Source organism: Protopterus annectens, chromosome 1.part2, assembly GCF_019279795.1.
Source record: "Protopterus annectens isolate FY-2018-M chromosome 1.part2, PAN1.0, whole genome shotgun sequence".
Classification (NCBI taxonomy): domain Eukaryota; kingdom Metazoa; phylum Chordata; order Ceratodontiformes; family Protopteridae; genus Protopterus; species Protopterus annectens.
The window spans coordinates 358700025-358717710 of NC_056727.1; the positions used below are offsets into that span (position 1 = coordinate 358700025).

General features: G+C 39.0%; 1 protein-coding gene across 1 annotated transcript in view; it reads left to right on the forward strand.

The window, feature by feature from the left end:
* Positions 1–17686, forward strand: part of SHLD1 (shieldin complex subunit 1) — a 2230375-nt gene that overhangs the window by 542521 nt on the left and 1670168 nt on the right. The gene's annotated exons all lie outside the window — the stretch shown is intronic.

Consider the following 17686-nt stretch of genomic DNA (forward strand, 5'->3'; position numbering starts at 1 on the left):
CTTCATTGTGAGGTATTTCTGCGGCCTTTCCAGTTGTTGTAGATGTCTTGTGAGGTACCTACCAAAAGGGGCATTGTACTCTGTAATGGGCCTAATGAGTGATGAGTAGAGGGGAACAATGACCTCTTTTTTTCTGGATGAGAAACCTTTTGTGATGAGGTGTGCCACGTAGAAGGATTTCCTGACTACTGTGGCGATGTGATTATCAAAGGAGAGACTACGGTCCACCTGTGTCCCAAGGTCTCTTATCACACTTTCAGTGTTAAGTATACTACCGCCTATGTTGTATTTCATGGGTACAGAGTTTTTATCAAAGGGGATGACAATGCACTTTTTGGCATTGAGCTTGAGGCCTTGGCTTTGACACCAGGCATCTGTCTCAGTGAGGCCCTTTTGTAGGATGTCCACATCATTAGGAGTTTCGATTGTGGCTCCTAGTTTGCAGTCATCTGCAAACTTCATTAGCCAAAGACCTTCTGTGTTAGCCTGTACTTCAGAGAAGTAGATACCAAACAGGAAAGAACCCAGGACTGAACTCTGTGGTACTCCACTTGTCACTGGTCTGAAGTCGGATTTGGAGTCTGCTACTTTCACAGTGTGGGTTCTGTCAGTGAGCCAGTTGGCAACCCATCTTGTGACATAGAGATTTATACCTAGTTTAGTGAGTTTATCTATAATTCCAGAGTGGAGGATGGTGTCAAAAGCCTTGGCAAGATCTAGATAGTCTGTGTGAACCACCTTACCCTTGTCTATGGCTTTGGTGACTGCTTCAAAGAAGTCTGTCAGGTTTAGGAGACATGATCTGCCTTTTACAAACCTGAAGTGGGTGGGATCCAGAGTTTGGAAATTACCAATATCTTTGTTTATAAGTTCCATGATGATACGTTCCATGGCCTTTCAGACCAGGTTCGTCAGGCTAATGGGGCGGTAGTTCCCAGGGTCTGTAGTGGCTCCCCCCTTGTGGAGCGGGATAACCATTGCTGTGCGCCATTCAGCAGGCACAAAGCCTGAGGTGAGGCTATGATTGAACATGGTACTTAGGTGGGGTGCCAGTTTGTTCTGTAGTTCATGTAGAACGCAGCCTAGGATGTTGTCTGGTCCCATGGATGCTGTGTTCTTGGCTTTGGAGAGTGTGGTTTTACCTGTGCAGCCGTGATTACAGGAACTTTGCATTCTTCCGGTATAGAGATGGGCTCTTTAGGGATTGAGAGGAGGGTAAAGTTAGCACTGAACCTATCTGCCAGGATGTTGGCAATATCAATTGGGTCTGTATATTTAGTGCCATTGTGCTGTAACTCAAAGCAGATCTGAGTGTTGCCATTGAGATTCTTGACATAGCTATAGAATGCTTTGTGGTTGTCTTTAGAATCAGTGGTGATTTTGTTTTCATAACTAGCTTTGGAGGATTTTATGAGGGATCTCAGCATCTTATTGAGGCTGACCAGGGAGCTCCTCCACTCATGGGATTTTACTCTCTTTTGCAAGAGTTTCTTCCTTTTGTTGTACAGTTTGTTTATGGCAGGGGACCACCAGATTGGCTTCCTTTTTTGGGAGGATAGCGTCTAGGTTCTGTTTGGGATAGCACGATCCATGCACTCATGTAACTGCTTATAAAGTGCAATTGTGTAGGATTCAGTAGTCGTAACTGTATTGTCCACCTGCATGGGTGTCATGAAGTTAACCACTTATTCCTAATATAACTATTGGTAATCAACTGATAGACTTAAAGAAATATCCATTTATTAAGGAATTAACTGTAAGGGATTTATACCCCTTCCTAGGAGTAGCGGTACATGATATCTTAAAAGAGATGAATCTTCCCATCTCTTATTTAATTATAATGAGGCAGTTAAAAGATTTGGCCATAAATTATTTTACCAGTTTTGAAATAAAAAAAGAGGAACTAGTTATTTCAGGTCAGCTGTGGGAAGCATTGCAACAAGATAGAAAATATATATCCTCAGCGTATAAAATGGCAAAAGAGAGAAAATATAATAATCATATTCTGTTATCCAAATACTGGAGAGAAATTGCCATCCCTAGGCGATAGTAAAATAGTAGAGGCGTTTAACTTAACATTAAAATCCATTATCACTTCAAAAACTGGTCTTTACTCAATTGATGATATTTAACAATGCTTATTTTCCCCATCTTACACTTCTTAAATTTGATTCAAAAGAGTCACCTACATGTCCACAGTGTATAGATTAGACAGCAGACCTGTTACACATGTTCTGGAGTTGCAAGTGCATTTATAAATTATGGAATTCTTTAAAGTTACAACTACAAAAAATGGGTTACCAAAACTCAACACTCTCCTGGGAATTTCTGATTTTACATATTGCACCGGAGAATTTGGACAAAACAAAAAGATTGTAATTATGAATATTAGTTTACTAATGAAATTATATATAGCCACAAATTGGTTGAACCCAGCACAGGTGTCGTGGCAAAATTTCAGGCTGTTAGCGATTAAGCATATATTAGCACAAATTGTTAATTAGAAATAATAAGAAAAGTATAAACAGCATAAAAATTTGGGAACAAATCTTTAATATTATTTTAGTAGCGGTTCCTATCCACTTTCCGTCAGGACATTCTGTATGTGTACCAACACATTCTTGGATTAGATAGAAAATGTAGAAATAATACAAATTATTAGCTTGAGTTGGTTTATAATTGTCTATTGTAGATGCTTTTATGTTTAATTTTTTGTGATTTTAATTTCCTGTACTTGGTTAAAATGATATTTATTCTTAATGTATTATAGGGAAATTCAAAATGGAACTAAAACATTGGAAGCAATATTGTACATAATGTAAATAGTGTGTGAAATGTATAATGGTTTGGCAAAACAATAAAAATGATTATTGAAAAAAAAATGAAGTTAACCACTTCTGTCTTAAGAAGCATGAAGTTGACTTTGGAGAAATGTTTTACCATGGTTTCCTTAATGCGGGGTGGAAGCAGGATGTGGATATCTAGGGTAATTAGCTTATGGACGGAGCGGACCAATGAGGCGTTGACTTCAGGTGTGGAACACCGGTCACTCATATTGGTAATGACTAGATCCAGGATATTGTTGCCCCTGGTGGGGGTGTGGATAAGTTGATCCAGGGCACTGGAGTTTATGAATTCCAGAAAGCGTTGAGCAAAGGAGTTGGTACATGAGTAGTTTTCCCAGTTAATGGTGGGGTAGTTGAAATCACCCATTATTAGGGTGTTTGGTTGAACCCTAATATTTTCCATTACATCAAGAAAAGAGGAGTGGGAATCCTGGGGCATGGTGGATGATCTGTAGCAAGCTACAGCTTGGATTGCAGTTTTGCCCAGAGTTAGTTGCACTTTGATAACCTCGGCTGCATTATGTTGAGCAACTAGCCTGGAGGTGTGGATATCCTTAATGAATATGGACACACCTCTGCCTTTGGTGTTCCGGTCCAGGTTGCATGGCCAAAAAGTGTAGTATGAGTTATAGCCTGGTAGTGCAGGGGTGCTCTCTGGAGCCTTGAACCAGGTCTCAGTCACTGCACAGATATCGATGTTCTCCATTTTAAGGAGTGCCTCGAGTGAGGCATTTTGAGATTTAGACTTCTAGCATTGAGTAGCATCACCCTCAGTTTTTGCTTGCCTGTTCCTGTTACAGTGGTGAATATGTCATTTGAACCTTGCCTAAAAAAGGCACTGTAGGGGCGGCAAGAACCTTAGCCAGTATCCGTAATCCCAGGGGTGACAGGTGCAGGCCATCTCTGGCAAAGCATCCTGGTCTGTCGACCATGTCATCCCAGGCATACAGATACTGGATCCCTTTAGAATGGCACCAGAAGCTTAGCCAATTGTTGAAGTCAATCATTTTGTCCTTGTACTGCGGCATCATTCTGGGTGATGGCAGAATGCTACTCAGGGCTAGGGTCATACCTGCCTGGGCTACAAGATCGGAGAGCTCTTCCATGTGTCTTTTCATGTAGTCCAGGGAGGTACGTCTCAGGTCGTTCACACCAACATGGACAATGACAGAGTCATATTTGTACTTGTTGTGGAGTGACCTGAGTGCGTGGGTTATGTGGTGGATCCTGGCAACCGACAGGCAGCTGACAGTAACCTTCTCCTTGTTTAGCCTGGTGAGTGGGACATCAGTGTGCCTGACTATAGAGTCGCCTATGACTAGTGTGTTGGGTACGTTGTTTTGCCTTATTGGCTGTGGTTGAGTGGCACAGTGAGTCTGCGGGCTATGTGTCATTTGGGTTGTGTTGGGGGTGGAGGTTGCTTGCATTTCTGCTATGGAGGTCTCTGTTGCTTGAGCAGATTATTATTGAGAGCCTTCATGAATGTTTTTGTGTTTCTATGTGTGGATTTTGGTGGTGTAGATTTAGTGAGACTGTGATGAGTGTGGTGTGGTGCAAGTGTTTACCTTCTCCTCTTGACTGTCAAGTTCATTCTTGATTGGAGAGAGCTTTACCTCCAGTTTGGCTAGATAAGTGCATCTCTCACAGGTTGTAGTGTTGGGTGGTAGGAGGAGACGGTTGTCTGTGTACATGAGGAATTTCTATATTGCCCCAAGATGCCCAGATTCATCAGATAGACAGGATAGAACACTGGGAGCTGACCCTTGGACACTGTAAGCTTTACTTGATGTTTCACATATGTTGCATATACTATATTATCCTGCATGCTTTTTCATGAGTAATTATAATTTTATTTTATTTTTTTTGGTGGTATACTTCCTTTGATTCAGGCATTTCCATTTATAGCAACTCATAGAAGGCCACAAAATGAAATAAGCACCATGGAACCTAGAGTTCATCAACTAACTTAGGAAATTAGAAAAAAATTCTCTGAGATTCCTTCAGCTTTTGTTAGATGCGTTTTGAAAAAACTGGCGGCAACAGGTTATATTATCCAGTCATATTTCCTGGTTACTGGGTGAGCTTTTTTTGTTGACATTATAATAACATTTTGTCTAGAGTTTAATGATGAGGACATGGTTTTACCCATTCTGACTTTTTTGTGTGTATCCTTTCTTTCCCAAAGTTCAGGAAGCACAGATCCCTTAATTCTTAAATACAAGAAAAGTAATTTTATATTTTCTTGTATAAGTCCTGTTAAATATCTTAACTGTAAATTATTGCTAGAATATTTACTTCAGAAATACGTTATTTATTTTTTTTCCAGTGCTGCAAGCTTTACTGGTATAGAGAGAATAGAGTCTTTTATATGGCTCAAATCACCTGGGTTTGATTTGTGGCATGGGTGTCCGTTAGAGATGGTGTAGGGAGAATGGGCTTGCTTATACTTGGGGGCAGACTTGAACTGTCAATTGCTACAATTATCAAAGAAGGGATAGTGATGCAAATGATGGCTTAGGGGCAGATGTTCTGTCACAAAGTATTGCATGAGGTAGCCTTCACTGGAGGTACACAGAAACATGAATATCTATGTGTTGAGCATTGTGGCCCCCTGTAGTGATGTAAATTTGTTTGTCCCATGCCCAGGTATATATATATATATATATATATATATATATATATATATATATATAGCTATATATGTATACACACACACACACACACACACACACACACACACACACACACACACACACACACACACACACACACACACACACACACACACACACACCATATGTCTTCATTGCCAGGATTCCAGCAAGGACACAAATTACCCTTATTGCAGCCTGTATAATGGCCCTTCTGAACAGTTCTTTGAGTGGAATAAGATCAACTAAAGTCTAAGAAGTTTTAATGGGTGGGAGGCAATGGGACAAACAGTGTATCAAAAACAATTCTTCATTGTATTTACTTCCATTGTCCCATACATACACAAAGTTTACTGGTAAGAGAAAACTAACATTTTTTTAGGCTGTTCAGTTGTTGCACCATTTACGCCCTCAGCTGCCCCTTTTTCCATGACAATTTTATGCTCTGCTGAATGCTGCTATGAATTTACACTCTTCTAGAGGATTATTCGACTTTTTCAGTATCCTCTTCTTATGTTCATACTAAAGTCGGATGACCCGCATTTCAAAACTGTGCCCCCATATGTGTCATCTTCATTCTCTTATGACCGCCATAGTGGCTTTGTGAATCCATCATATCTCACAGCGAGTAGAGTCAGAATCTATGTTGCTTCTCTTACTATTCCATCCCATTTGTCCTGTAATAATCATGGTGGCTTTCCCCGGTATTGTCTGCAAGAGTTTAATACATTTTTCCCTTGAAGACCTCTAGTTCTGGGCGCAATAGTTTAACAGAAATTTTACCAATGTTGTACACTGTGGAGGAATTACTACAGTGTCCCTGGAGTCCATTTGTCTTGCTGTGCAGCCTAACATTTTTTGGTCTATTCTGCTACTTTGTCACAGTACTTCCGATAATTCACCACCTCTGTAATGATTAGTCCAACATCTTTTCTTGGTCCATTTATTTGAGTTGGATTGTCCTCCCAGCCCCTTACCCTGTTTTTCAATTATTTTCCCAGATGCAGTACCGTACAACTGCTGGCATTCAGTCTTAGCTGCCACTTGTGGGCTCAAACAACCAGCCTTTCCAGCCCTTTCTTAGACTGGCTTCCCCTTCCTTGGTTGGTTTTATCTTCTGAAGTTTATTCTTTTTTGATGTTCTTAATGTCTGTGTTATGTCAAAAGGCTTAATTAGAAATGCACAGAGAGGAAATATGGCCTAACCTTCATGAGGTCTGTATTGCAGACTGAATTATGTAAAACATCTGTGTATGGCATGACATTCTAATCACTGTAAGTAGCTCATTAACATTTAAAGTCATATGTCTTATGTCCAGGATCTCCCCTTATATGTATGCATATGTGTGCATGTATGTGGGGGTGGGAAGCATGCATAATGCTGCATTGATCAGTGTATGTTAACCTTAATACTATATAATGCATGCTAATGGCTGTTTACATCAGAATTATTTTTTTCCAAACACATCTTAATAATAAAGTTCCTGCTCTTTTAATCTTGAAGAAAGAAACACCAGATACTAAGGTACCAAAGGTCTGTTGTAGTAAACAAAACAAGCCAAAGAAAAGCTCAGCAGACCACCAGGCTAAAAAACACAATTTTTAATCCAGGAGTAATGGTTAGCGCTTTCAGGTTGAAACCCTTCTTCAGGCAGTCACATAAAATCACAGAGCATTATTTAAAATACAGACAACCAATGAAATCACTTAATAAATTAAACAATTAAGGGCTAATAATGATATATACGCCTCTTTAGGGCAGGCTTTAGGGGTACAACCCCCGTTAGGCCCTGGATCTCTATCAGCTCTCAAGGTAATGATCCATAATGTTTCACAATACTCAGTATAACCAATTACATCACCTCCCTTTTTACTGAAGTGGATAAACTGCATAGCCATAAAATAAAAATTATGTGCCAGATGTTTGAAAATATATTGAAATAAAGCACTATGTGGGTCAGCTGATAAATGCTTAAGTATCGTATCTTTCAGTCTGCAAGTAGTCTTACCCACATAGAAATATTTACAACACCTACAATGGGCGAGATAAATCACATTTTGTGTATTACAGTTGGCTAGAAGCTTTGGTGCATAGATCCTACTCGTGATAGGATGGACAAACTGACATCCTGAACAGATGTATTGGCAAGCTTTAAAATGTTGACAGAGAACAAGTACCTGTCTTCCTACACACCTTTGTCTAGTTCCTATCTTTGTCACATAGTATCTGCTTTAAATTCCTATTTCTTTTATAAAAAAAAATTAGGGGCATCACCTACTATATCCCAAAGCGTATCATCTGAGGATAGGATCCCCCAGTTACCTCTAATAATGTCACATATTTGTTTAATATCACTACTGTACTTAATACAAAGGTTCACCTTAGTTCTATTCCTATGGTCACCCATGCTGGTCCTGTTTCTCCCACCAGCAGGATATTCTCCATGCTCATTCCTTTGATTCGAATTCCAGGGGGCAGCCGTATCATTTCTAGAACAAGTCATATGAACACTCTCCTTCACTTCATCTGTCTTATAACCCCTGGGCATAAATCTAGACGTTAAATCATCCATTTCCTTTTGTAATTCCCTCTCATCTGTGTGAAACCTGGACATTCTAAGGGCCTGCCCTCTTACTATATTTTTAAACACAAAACCTGGGTGCATGCTGTCTCTTGCTAACACACCATTCCTTCAACACGATTTATGAAAAACATTGGTACTAATGCCTTATTGTAGTGAAAACCTTAAAAAACTACTGTTGGACTCTAAATAGGATACAAAGTCTTTCAAAGTATCCACACTGCAACAGGAAGACATCATCCACGAATCATGCATAACAAGTGAGGGAGTGCTCCGATACGTGCCTTATACTGAATATCACTTCCTCCTCCCATTGAGCGAGGACAAGATTGGCATACGAATTAGCACAGGCGGTGCTCATGGCTACCCCCCATGTTTGCCAAAAATATTGTCCTTCAAAGCTAAAAATGTTGTTCTCCAACACTAATTCAAGTAGAATTAAAACTATGGTAATGGTGTTCCTGTCAAACTGAGAACAGTTTCCCAAAAATGTATTTACAGCCTCTAGTCCATACTTATTAGGTATGACCGTGAATAAGTTCGTTGCATCTAGGGTTACAAACAGGACATTGTTCGATAAAACCTTATCATGCACTGAATCATACAGTAACCTTAAAAAATGTGCACTGCCTTTTAAAACCCTAAGGGCACATGAGACAGCCAACTTTAACTTTGATTCTACCCATATGGAACAGAAATCTGTGACCCACCCCCTACCAGAGACAATAGGTCTCATGGGTGGGTCGCTAGAATCTTTATGTATCTTGGGTAAAAATTTAAAAATAGGAATCAATGGGTGATCCGCTTTAACAAAATTAAAAATACTATCATATAAAAGGCCACTCTGTTTCAAATCATTGAGCATATCATTCACACGTTTTATCACACTTCTCACCTCAAATGCAGTTATCTTTTGATATGTTACATCAGATTCCAACAAACACTTTATTTTATTATTGTAGTAATCACTTTCCATAATCACTACAGCTCCCCCCTTGTCCGCAGGTCATATCACTACACTGGTGTCAATAGCCAGTGCATTTAAGGAGCTTTTTCCTCAACATTTAAATTGTGGAAACGCTTACATTTACCATGTTTCATAAAATTTCTCAGTTGATCTTCACATGTTTTAATAAATGTGTCTATAAGTGCATTGGGTGGGGGAACATACATACTAGATTTTTTTCAAATATCCCGTGCTGTTATTCAATGGCATCGACGTGCCAAACGTTTTACTTAATTACAGGTTACCCCCAAACATTTTTAGGTCTAAAACCAAGTCAGCATATTTCTGTGGTTCCGCTGGTACTAAATTAAGTCCTTTATTCAGGACATTTAAAAGTGTGTTAGAAGGAATCATATTAGATAAGTTATACACCAAAGACTCAGTACCTGAAGTCAAACAGACGTTTTCCACAAAAATACACTGACTTGGTTTTAGACCTAAAAATGTTTGGGAGTAACTTGCAATTAAGTAAAATATTTGGTGCTTCGATGCCATTGAATAACAACACGGGATATTTGAAAAAACCTAGTATGTATGCTCCTCCACCCAATGCAGTTATAGACACAATTATTAAAATATGTGAAGATCAACTGAGAAATTTTATGGAACATAGTAAATGTAAGAGTTTCCACAATTTAAATGTTGAGGAAAAAGCGGCTTTAAATTCACTGGCTAGTGACACCAGTGTAGTGATAAGACCTGCAGACAAGGGGGAGCTGTAGCGATCATGGAAAGTGATTACTACAATAATAAAATAAATTGTCTGTTGAAATTTGATGTAACATATCAAAAGATAACTGCATTTGAGTTGAGAAGTGTGATAAAGCATGTGAATGTTATGCTCAATGATTTGAAACAGAGTAGCCTTTTCGATGATAGTATTTTTTATTTTGTTAAAGTGGATCACCCATTGATTCATATTTTTAAAGTTTTACCCAAGATACATAAATATTCTAGCGACCCACCCATGAGACCTATTGTCTCTGGTAGGGGGTGGGTCACAGATTTCTGTTCCATATGGGTAGAATCAAAGTTAAAGTTGGCTGTCTCATGTGCACTTAGGGTTTTAAAAGGCAGTGCACATTTTTTAAGGTTACTGTATGATTCAGTGCATGATAAGGTTTTTTCGAACAATGTCCTGTTTGTAACCCTAGATGTAACGAACTTATTCACGGTCATACCTAATAAGTATGGACTAGAGACTGTAAATAAATTCTTGGGAAACTGTTCTTAGTTTGACAGGAACACCATTACCATAGTTTTAATTCTACTTGAATTAGTGTTGGAGAACAACACTTTTAGCTTTGAAGGACAATATTTTTGGCAAAACATGGGCACCCCCTGTGCTAATTTGTATGCCAGTCTTGTCCAAGCTCAATGGGAGGAAGAAGTGATATTCAGTATAAGGCATGTATGGGAATACTCCCTCATTTTTTATGCATGATTCATGGACGAAGTCTTCCTGTTGTGGGAGGGCAGTGTGGATACTTTGAAAGATTTTGTATCCTATTTAGAGTACACGAGTAGTTTTTTAAGGTTTTCACTGCAATATTCTCATCTTGAGATAGACTTTTTGGATATTAAGATTTTAAGAGATTTCAAAGACAGCATTAGTACCAAGGTTTTTGGTAAATCTTGTTGGAGGAATGGTGTGTTAGCAAGAGATAGCATGCACCCGGGTTTTGTGTTTAAAAATGTAGTAAGAAGGCAGGCCCTTAGAATGTCCAGGCGTCACACAGATGAGAGGGAACTACAAAAGGAATCGGATGATTTAACATCTCGACTTATGTCCAGGGGTTATAAGATAGATGAGTGAAGAAGGGTGTTCATTATATGACTTGTTGCAGGAATGATAGGGCTGCCCCCCTGGTATTCGAATCAAAGGAATGAGCATGGAGAATATCCTGCTGGTGGGGGAAACAGGACCAGCATGGGAGACCATAGGAATAGAACTAAGGTGAACCTTTGTATTAAGTATAGTAGTGATATTAAACAAATTTGTGACATTGTTAAAGGTAACTGGGGCATCCTATCCTCAGATGATACGCTTAGGGATATAGTAGGTGATGCCCCTAATTTTGTTTATAAAAGAAATAGGAATTTAAAGCAGATGCAATGTGACAAAGATAGGAACAAGACAAAGGTGTGTAGGAAGACAGGTACTTTTCCCTGTCAACATTGTAAAGCTTGCCAATACATCTATTCAGGATGTCAGTTTGTCCATCCTATCACAAGTAGGATCTATGCACCAAAGCTTCTAGCCAACTGTAATACACAAAATGTGGTTTATCTTACCCAGTGTTATGTGTTGTAAATCCTTCTATGTGGGTAAGACTAATTGCAGGCTGAAAGAAAGGATACTTAAGCATTTATCAGCTATACGCCTGCAAAACCCACATAGTGCTTTATTTCAACATATTTTCAAACATCCTGGATATTATTTTCCTTTTATGGCTCTGCGGTCTATCCACTTTAGTTAAAGGGGAGGTGATGTAATTGGTTATACTGAGTATTGTGAAACATTATGGATCATTACCTTGAGAGCTGATGGAGATCCAGGGCTTAAAGGGGTTGTACCCCTAAAGCCTGCCCTAAAAAGGCATAGATATCATTATTAGCCTTTAATTGTTTAATTTATGAAGTCATTTCATTGGCTGTTTGTATTTTAAATAATGCTTTGTGATTTTATGTGATTGTCTGAAGAAGGGTTTCAACCTGAAAGTGCTAACCATTACTCCTGGATTAAAAATAGTGTTTTTAGCCTGATGGTCTGCTGAGTTTTTCTTTGGCTTGCTTTGTTTACTACAACAGACCTTTGGTGCCTTAGTATCTGGTGTTTCTTTCTTCAATTTACATTTTTTACGAAGAAATGGCACACATGGCTAATCCTGCTACTGAATCTATTGAGTTGCACTAAAATCCAGTAACACCGGTGGCCAAGTCCTTTCAGGAGAGGATGAGAAAATTAGCAACTCCTAATAATCCCCTCTTGAATATTACTTTTGAGCAGCATGAGGAGACAGCTACTACGGTACCTGATAATAATGAATCCTTTTTACAATTATTCAATGCACTAGAGAATGTACTGTATAGACTAAAACGTCTTCAGTGGCAAAGCTTACATTTAGAAGCTTGCCTGCATATGGAAATAGAAATACAGAATACAAATACAATTACATAAAGAGCTATTGGTAATACAGTAAGAAATGTGGACATAACTTTAACAAATCAGATTTGAAATACAAATACATTTCAGAGTTAACAGGTATTAAACAGTAACCAGCTTGGATATAAGTGGAAAGGTTCAGGTTGTATATGTACATAATAAATCATTTATGTTATGTACGTATTTAGCAGTGTTAAAGGACTATATGCAAAGAGTAAGTCGGGTAAGATTTTAAATACTGCTGAGGGTGTATGCAAAATGAGATGACAGTTTTAAGTAGTTAACTGTTAGAGGTTAGGAGCAAGAGAAAAGGATGATTGTCAAGAGAAGGTAATTGCTGCAATGGTTAGTAATGGAGAGAGGTAGAGAGAAAGGTGGTGTAAGGTGGATTGGGTAAGGTAAACAAGTAAGGCAAGAGGTGTTTGGATTATAGAGAGTCTAGCTGGAGCATCTGCAGGCCAGAAAGAAGTGGGTTAGAGTAGGAAGAGCAGTGTTGTTTACAGAGAGTTATTTTGGCATGTGTGTAGTCAGCCAGAGCAGAGATGTTGTCTAAGAGACTTCTTAAAGAGTGAGGAGTAACTGATAGAGGTGATTGAAGATGGGAGGGTGTTCCAAAGTTTAGAGAAAGTAAAATAAATGAGCATCTGACCAGGTGGGAGACTGTTTTTTTCTACACTGAGCAGTGTTTTGTTTTCTGATCTGAGAGGTCTGTTAGAGTGATACAAGGACAGTAAGGAGGAAAGAGAAGGGCACACTGTGGGTTTATATATAATTTTATGTGCAGTAGTTAACTGTAGGTAGTTGAGATAAAGTGGTAGTTCTAACCAGTTTAGTTGCCATAAAGAGGAATGGTGATGTGCTGAGAATCTTCCATTTGTTGCTTATTTGGCAACCTTATTGTAACATGAGTCAAGTTTAGTTTTTAGAGAGGACTGGATGTTGGTGAGGATAGAGGCACCATACAGTAGGGATGATAGTAGGAAGGCTGAGGCTAGAGGCTGTTTTGCAGTGAGATTAAGGTAATAGTTGTATCTATACAAGGTGCCCAGTTTGTGATGTGTTTTTTTATGTTGCTGTGGATATGGAGGTCAAATGTTAGGTTTTCATCAATGATGACAACTTCAATGATAGTATTATTCTGGGAGTAGATTGAGAATTCTTTCTTATATTGCGGTGTAGTTTTTTTGGGGTGAATAAAATGAGTTTAGTTTTGCTGGGGTTGAGAGTGAAATAATTATTTAACATCCGAGCTTTGGTGGATGTAAAGGCTTGTTGGGTTAGTAGCTAGAACTCAGAAGAGGACTTGGCAGTGCAGATGATTGTAGAATCATCTGCATATTGAATCACTTTGCCTTGAGTAAGGTAGTTATGGAAGTTAGTAATAAGTATATTAAATAGAAGGGTACCCAATATGGATCCTTGGGGTACTCCTGTGGTAATGTTGAGGAAGGGTGGACAGGATTGCTGCCATTTAGTTGATTGTTGTGTACCAGAGAGATAGTTTGAGAATCAGTTTAGGGTTGGGGGTGTGATACCTAGATTATTGAGTTTGATGAGTAGAAGTGGATGGGATATAGTATCAAAAGCTTTTGAGAGGTCGAGGAAGAGTGAAGAGGCAATGAAGCCGGCATCACTATCCCGATTTACTGTGTCCATTAAGGAGATGAGAGCTGTATTAGTGCTATGGCCTGGCCTAAAGCCGTGTTGGGTAGGGGAAAGAAGTTGGTTATTAAATAATTGGTTAAGAAGCTGTGTGTGAACACATTTTTTAATATTTTGGAGATGGGGGAGAGAATAGCGATAGTTCAGAAGTTGGAGATGTCCAACCTTTGTGGAGTGGAAGAATGTATGCTTTCTTCCAGATATTTGATATGCGGGATTCCTGAATAAATCTATTCAGGAGTATACTGATGGGGTAAGCAATGGAGCTTGTGGATAGTTGTAGGAATTCAGCAGGTAAGTTATCATGAGCATTGGTGCAAGATTTGAGTTTTTGAAGGAGTTTTTTTTATAGTGGAAATAGGTATAGGAGAGAAAGAAAAGTTAGGTAGAGAGGAAGGTGTAGCATGTGTTGATGTTTGGTGGTGGTCAGCTTAGCTATAGTGTCGATGAAGTATGAATTAAAGAGTGAGGCTATCTCGGAGGGTGTTTTGTCAGGGTGTGGGCATGGATTGTTGTTTGAGCCTGGCTGAAGGAGGGACTTAATTGCTCCCCAGAATTTCTTTAGGTTTAGTTTATAATGGTCCTGTAGGCTATGGAAGTATTCTTTTTTGTTTTTAATAACTAGTCATTTAGCCTGATTATGTAGCTGTTTATACAGAGCAAGGTCAGAGGGATTTTTATATATTTTTCAGGCTTTCCAAGCTTTGTCTATAGCAGACATGATTTGCTTTGTGGGTTTGGTGAGCTAGCTGGCTTGGCTTGATTATTCTTGACTCTTTGTAGCTGGGGTGGGGCTACACTATCAAAGATCTTGAGAAATGTTGACTTGAAGAATTCAACTGTGTCATCTAGAGGGATAGATTTTAATGGTGCCCAGCTGGTACATTGTAAAAGTTCATTAAAGGTGTCTGGTGAGAATTGGGATATGTCTCTAGTTTGTTTTAGTTGATGATTACTTACAGCTGAAGTGGTTTTACATATTATGAAGGCTAAGTGGTTGCTACTACTATTTGGTAGTGTGCCAGAGGTAGAACTTTTATTGGGGTCAGACACTAGGATCCAATCCAGGATTGAGCCTTGGTTGTTTTTGTTATTGGGTCTAGTTATATCAGTGATCAGCTGGTTATAGTTAAATGGATTAATGTTGGTGGGGGGGGGGGGGTCTTGGTTAGTGATATCTAGCCAATTAATGTAATGTCCCCTAAGATGATTGTTTCATTTTTAATATTATTAGATGACCAGGCAAGAATATCCTCTAGTATAGGAATATTATTGCCTGGGGGAATGTATAAGACCAAGATGCAGAGGCTTTTACAGTTATTCAGCTTCAGGAGAGTTATTAGAAGCTCTGCTGTGGAGAACTGTGGAATGGGTTTAGTATATGGGACTATGGTGTAGGCATCTGGGTATATCAAGGCGATGCCTCCACATTTTCTATGTGGCCTGTCAGTTCTAAGACAAGTATAGTTAGGGGGTAGGAATTCTGTATCTTTTATATATAGTTTAAGCCAAGTCTCAGTTATGACAGTGAAGTTGGGTTGGTTTTGGTTTATCCATGCATGAAGATGAGGAATATTATTTCTAATGCTTTGTACATTGATAGTTGTGAAGTTTAGGGATTTTATGGAGTTGGGTTGGTTGTAGGAGGCAGAGAATGAGACTGGGTTTGGTTGTATGTCAGCACATTTTATTAGGTAAAAATGGGTGGTTAGGTTTACTGAAAGCAACTGTTTTTTTAGTTTTGTGGTGGTAGTCTAGCTTAGATAAGTAGAGTGGACCTGAAGAAGGGGAAGGACTTTTAATTTAGTTTGTAGAATTACGTCTGTTGCATATAAGGTAGACCCTATTGTGGACTAGCTGGAGAGAGATTGTGTGTGTATGTTGTGCATGATGGTTTGAAATGTATATGGGTTGTTTGATGGGATGTTAGGTGAAGGAGCAGAAAGAGGTATAGAGAGAGAGTAATGATAATAGTATTAGAGATGCAAGGCATTGTGGCAGGGTGGAATTATTGAGTGAAAGGAGAGTAGAAGATTGAGGAAAAACTAGTAGTGTAGAGGAAATATTTATAAGGGATATAGAAGTGTTATATGTAAAGGAAAGTGAGTGTGGGATGTGTGAGATGGTAGGGTATAGCTGCAGTGCTTGGATGACTGACTAAGAGGGGTATGGAGGTGGGAGAGGGAACTGAAATGGCAGGTAGGAAGGGGTTTAACTGATAATGTTTATAGCAAATTCAGATACGAGGAGGAGAAATAGGAGTGTGAATATGAAGGAGCGTAGTAGAAGGGGTGACAGGTTATGGGAGATGATTAGATTAATTAGGGGTGTGATAGAGCAGAGTGAGTGGATGGAGTCAACCTAGGTAGTGAGTAGAGCTGAAAGAGTGGGTGGAATCAGGCTAGGCATAAATGTAATGGAAGTGGGGGTGGGTGAGAATGGAGATAAGATAGGGGAGTGGAGTGAGCTTGAATGTAGTGAGGGCGAATGGAGTGAGTTGAGCCAAGAAAGGTAAGAACCTGAGCCAAAAAAGGTATCTAAAATGTTGGAATTGGGAAAAAACAGGGCTGAGAGTTAGTCGGCAAGGTTGATTGCAGATACAAGAAATTTTTTGGTGGCAAAAATAAAGCATGCCAGTGTAAGTAGGCTACTTAACCTGATGAAGTGGGTGTTATCTCAGTTTTACTTCGTTAGCTAGGGAATTTAGAATAGGGGAGGGTTGGCACTATGTAACCCAATAAGATGTGCTTGCCATTAGTTACAGAACTGCATAAAACGTGGTAAAAACAAGTTATTTCCGCTGCTGTGGTTTAAGCTAACTGAACTAGGTACATGCACTTAAAAAATGGAACTGGAGCGAATTCCTGAAATGCACTCGTTTTTTAGTAAGATTTTGGTGGCATTAGCTTGGTAGGGCTTTTTCTTCTGTCTTAGAGGACACCCGTGGAGTTAAGGGGCATACTGTAAGAGAAAAAAGAGAGAAAAGGTTGTTGCAGGGGAAACAGCACTGTGAGGAGGATTAGGCAGCAGAGAGATGAGTAGAAAATAGGAGATTCAGTGATACAAGCAAAAATGCAATTTAACTGAGCAATAAGGGTAACTACATATACTACTATATAACCAACCAACACCTTACAATGTAAAACTAGTGTATAACAGAGAAAAAATGCTGTACAATATATCAGCTTTCAGGCAAAATGAAATTCAATTGAGCAAATTAGAGTAAAGACTCCAACTAACACCTTGCAATGTTAAAAATTAGCATATAACAGAGGAAGCTGCACTACAATTTATAAGCATAGACTCACCATATAAGGTATATAAGCAGGGTGCCGATCCATCTAATAGTAAAACAACATTAAGCAGAGCGACGTCCAGTAACAGATTTTCCCTAGACTATAAATTGCATGGCTTCCTTTTCTCACAGTGTTAAAGTTAGGCATTTGTATCACTAGAGTTGTGGCTTCAGTGCAACTAGAGGGCCAGGTGGAACATTTACATGTATGTACATACCCTTATCAACAGAAAGGTTAGTTACAATAATTAGGAGTCTCAGAAACAACGACTAGCAGTCTAAAGTATTTTCAACTAGTCAGCCTTATGAAAAAACATTAAGTAACAGAGAATTAACCATACATAATTTTTCAACTTACATGGATCGCACAGGTTTCCCAGTCGCCATGAGTTCCTAGTCATGGAAGGGATTGGGAAATACTGTTTAAAAATGGCGCCTAACGCCACTTTCCATAGATGAAGCTTTGGGCGGAACCCTT